Genomic DNA, 5,000 nt, shown 5'->3' with positions numbered 1-5,000 from the left:
GCTGGGCCCTGGTGCGGGCGGTTGCCCCCAGCACCATCGGCACACGTTGGGCCCTGGTGCGGGCGCTTGCCTCGACCACCATCGGCACACGCTGGGCCCTGGTGCGGGCGCTTGCCTCGACCACCATCGGCACACGCTGGGCCCTGGTGCGGCCGCTTGCCTCGACCACCATCGGCACACGCTGGGCCCTGGTGCGGTCGGTTGCCTCGAGCACCATCGGCACACGCTGGGCCCTGGTGCACCATCGGCACACGCTGGGCCCTGGTGCGGGCGCTTGCCTCGACCACCATCGGCACACGCTGGGCCCTGGTGCGGGCGCTTGCCTCGACCACCATCGGCACACGCTGGGCCCTGGTGCGGCAGGTTGCCTCGAGCACCATCGGCACACGCTGGGCCCTGGTGCGGTCGGTTGCCTCGAGCACCATCGGCACACGCTGGGCCCTGGTGCGGGCGCTTGCCTCGACCACCATCGGCACACGCTGGGCCCTGGTGCGGCAGGTTCCCTCGACGACCATCGGCACACGCTGGGCCCTGGTGCGGCAGGTTGCCTCGAGCACCATCGGCACACGCTGGGCCCTGGTGCGGTCGGTTGCCTCGATCACCATCGGCACACGCTGGGCCCTGGTGCGGGCGGTTGCCTCGACCACCATCGGCACACGCTGGGCCCTGGTGCGGCAGCTTGCCTCGAGCACCATCGGCACACGCTCGGCCCTGGTGCGGTCGGTTGCCTCGAGCACCATCGGCACACGCTGGGCCCTGGTGCGGCACGTTGCCTCGACCACCATCGGCAGCCTCGACCACCATCGGCACACGCTCCGCCCTGGTGCGGCAGGTTGCCTCGACCACCATCGGCACACGCTGGGCCCTGGTGCGGGCGCTTGCCTCGACCACCATCGGCACACGCTCCGCCCTGGTGCGGCAGGTTGCCTCGACCACCATCGGCACACGCTGGGCCCTGGTGCGGGCGGTTGCCTCGACCACCATCGGCACACGCTGGGCCCTGGTGCGGGCGCTTGCCTCGACCACCATCGGCACACGCTGGGCCCTGGTGCGGGCGCTTGCCTCGACCACCATCGGCACACGCTAGGCCCTGGTGCGGCAGGTTGCCTCGAGCACCATCGGCACACGCTGGGCCCTGGTGCGGCAGGTTGCCTCGAGCACCATCGGCACACGCTGGGCCCTGGTGCGGGCGCTTGCCTCGAGCACCATCGGCACACGCTCGGCCCTGGTGCGGTCGGTTGCCTCGAGCACCATCGGCACACGCTGGGCCCTGGTGCGGCAGGTTGCCTCGACCACCATCGGCACACGCTGGGCCCTGGTGCGGGCGCTTGCCTCGACCACCATCGGCACACGCTCGGCCCTGGTGCGGTCGGTTGCCTCGAGCACCATCGGCACACGCTGGGCCCTGGTGCGGCAGGTTGCCTCGAGCACCATCGGCACACGCTGGGCCCTGGTGCGGGCGCTTGCCTCGACCACCATCGGCACACGCTGGGCCCTGGTGCGGGCGCTTGCCTCGAGCACCATCGGCAGACGCTGGGCCCTGGTGCGGCAGGTTGCCTCGAGCACCATCGGCAGACGCTGGGCCCTGGTGCGGCAGGTTGCCTCGAGCACCATCGGCACACGCTGGGCCCTGGTGCGGTCGGTTGCCTCGAGCACCATCGGCACACGCTGGGCGCTGGTGCGGGAACTTGCCTCGACCACCATCGGCACACGCTGGGCCCTGGTGCGGCAGGTTACCTCGATCACCATCGGCACACGCTGGGCCCTGGTGCGACAGGTTGCCTCGAGCACCATCGGCACACTATCGGCCCTGGTGCGGGCGGTTGCCTCGACCACCATCGGCACACGCTGGGCCCTGGTGCGGGCGGTTGCCTCGAGCACCATCGGCACACGCTGGGCCCTGGTGGGTTTAGGCACATCTTCAAATTTCTGCCGTGCCAATGCCATTTTTATGGCTTGTAAATTCATACAATGGTCCCCTAAGCCTTCACGTGAAGTTTCGTTGGAAGATGACTCGTTTTCTATTTTTCACGATTTTCGAAACTTTTTGCGGTTCGGGAATTTTTAAAATTTTTTTATAAGGATTTTTGGCCCCAAATTTTGTAGGCATGATCCTTCTATTTTTGTTGGCATGCACAAAAAAATTCAGCTAAAAACTCGAAGTAGAGAAGATTTTGTGACCGTTTGAAAAAAGTGTCCCCATTTCAGACACTTTAACGGCTACTGGTAGCAAACCTGTAAAATCTCAAATGCTCTTTAAGGGGGTGTGAATTCTCAGAGGTTTGATGAGGGATAGGGGGCCAACACAAGGCCAAGTACCAGCACCCATCGCACATCATGTGCGCACACCCCCCCGGCCCCCCTCCCAATCGCCGGAACCCCAATGCCGCCGGTCAGGTTCTCTGGCGGTACTCCGGCGATGCTCCGGCGATGCTCCGGCGATGCTGTCCCGAGTGAAAAAAATGCGGCACCAGCACATGCTGGAGCCAAGCATGGGCACCGTGGCTCAAAATCGAACTTCGGCCAAGGCCTCGACCATCAATGGCACATGATGACGCATGGTGATGGCACATGCATCGACCATCATCGGCATAGGCTGCCCTTCGGTACGGGCACTTGCCTCGACCGCCATCGGCACAAGCTGGGCCCTGGTGTGGGTTGTTGCCTCGATCACAATCGGCACATGCTGAGCCTTGGTGCGGGCGGTTGCCTCGAGCACCATCGGGAGACCCTGGGCCCTGGTGCGGCCGGTTGCCCCGATAACCATCGGCACACGCTGGGCCCTGGGGCGGGCGCTTGCCCCCAGCACCATCGGCACACGCTGGGCCCTGGTACGGGCGGTTGCCCCGAACACCATCGACACAAGCCGGCCCTTGGTGCGGGCTCCTGGCTCGACCACCATCGGCACACGCTGGGCCCTGGTGCGGGCGCTTGCCTCGACCACCATCGGCACACGCTGGGCCCTGGTGCGGGCGCTTGCCTCGACCACCATCGGCACACGCTGGGCCCTGGTGCGGCAGGTTGCCTCGAGCACCATCGGCACACGCTGGGCCCTGGTGCGGCAGGTTGCCTCGAGCACCATCGGCACACGCTGGGCCCTGGTGCGGGCGCTTGCCTCGAGCACCATCGGCACACGCTCGGCCCTGGTGCGGTCGGTTGCCTCGAGCACCATCGGCACACGCTGGGCCCTGGTGCGGCAGGTTGCCTCGACCACCATCGGCACACGCTGGGCCCTGGTGCGGGCGCTTGCCTCGACCACCATCGGCACACGCTCGGCCCTGGTGCGGTCGGTTGCCTCGAGCACCATCGGCACACGCTGGGCCCTGGTGCGGCAGGTTGCCTCGAGCACCATCGGCACACGCTGGGCCCTGGTGCGGGCGCTTGCCTCGACCACCATCGGCACACGCTGGGCCCTGGTGCGGGCGCTTGCCTCGAGCACCATCGGCAGACGCTGGGCCCTGGTGCGGCAGGTTGCCTCGAGCACCATCGGCAGACGCTGGGCCCTGGTGCGGCAGGTTGCCTCGAGCACCATCGGCACACGCTGGGCCCTGGTGCGGTCGGTTGCCTCGAGCACCATCGGCACACGCTGGGCGCTGGTGCGGGAACTTGCCTCGACCACCATCGGCACACGCTGGGCCCTGGTGCGGCAGGTTACCTCGATCACCATCGGCACACGCTGGGCCCTGGTGCGACAGGTTGCCTCGAGCACCATCGGCACACTATCGGCCCTGGTGCGGGCGGTTGCCTCGACCACCATCGGCACACGCTGGGCCTTGGTGCGGGCGGTTGCCTCGAGCACCATCGGCACACGCTGGGCCCTGGTGGGTTTAGGCACATCTTCAAATTTCTGCCGTGCCAATGCCATTTTTATGGCTTGTAAATTCATACAATGGTCCCCTAAGCCTTCACGTGAAGTTTCGTTGGAAGATGACTCGTTTTCTATTTTTCACGATTTTCGAAACTTTTTGCGGTTCGGGAATTTTTAAAATTTTTTTATAAGGATTTTTGGCCCCAAATTTTGTAGGCATGATCCTTCTATTTTTGTTGGCATGCACAAAAAAATTCAGCTAAAAACTCGAAGTAGAGAAGATTTTGTGACCGTTTGAAAAAAGTGTCCCCATTTCAGACACTTTAACGGCTACTGGTAGCAAACCTGTAAAATCTCAAATGCTCTTTAAGGGGGTGTGAATTCTCAGAGGTTTGATGAGGGATAGGGGGCCAACACAAGGCCAAGTACCAGCACCCATCGCACATCATGTGCGCACACCCCCCCGGCCCCCCTCCCAATCGCCGGAACCCCAATGCCGCCGGTCAGGTTCTCCGGCGGTACTCCGGCGATGCTCCGGCGATGCTCCGGCGATGCTGTCCCGAGTGAAAAAAATGCGGCACCAGCACATGCTGGAGCCAAGCATGGGCACCGTGGCTCAAAATCGAACTTCGGCCAAGGCCTCGACCATCAATGGCACATGATGACGCATGGTGATGGCACATGCATCGACCATCATCGGCATAGGCTGCCCTTCGGTACGGGCACTTGCCTCGACCGCCATCGGCACAAGCTGGGCCCTGGTGTGGGTTGTTGCCTCGATCACAATCGGCACATGCTGAGCCTTGGTGCGGGCGGTTGCCTCGAGCACCATCGGGAGACCCTGGGCCCTGGTGCGGCCGGTTGCCCCGATAACCATCGGCACACGCTGGGCCCTGGGGCGGGCGCTTGCCCCCAGCACCATCGGCACACGCTGGGCCCTGGTACGGGCGGTTGCCCCGAACACCATCGACACAAGCCGGCCCTTGGTGCGGGCTCCTGGCTCGACCACCATCGGCACACGCTGGGCCCTGGTGCGGGCGGTTGCCTCGAACACCATCGGCACACGCCGGCCCTTGGTGCGGCCGGTTGCCTCGACCACCATCGGCACACGCTCGGCCTTGGTGAGGGCGCTTGCCTCGACCACCATCGGCACACGCTGCGCCCTGGTGCGGGCGCTTGCCTCGACCACCAT

Source organism: Durio zibethinus, unplaced genomic scaffold, assembly GCF_047325235.1.
Source record: "Durio zibethinus cultivar Kanyao isolate XHJ-2024 unplaced genomic scaffold, ASM4732523v1 HiC_scaffold_3, whole genome shotgun sequence".
Lineage (NCBI taxonomy): Eukaryota > Viridiplantae > Streptophyta > Magnoliopsida > Malvales > Malvaceae > Durio > Durio zibethinus.
Note: the sequence above shows the minus strand (reverse complement) of the source record.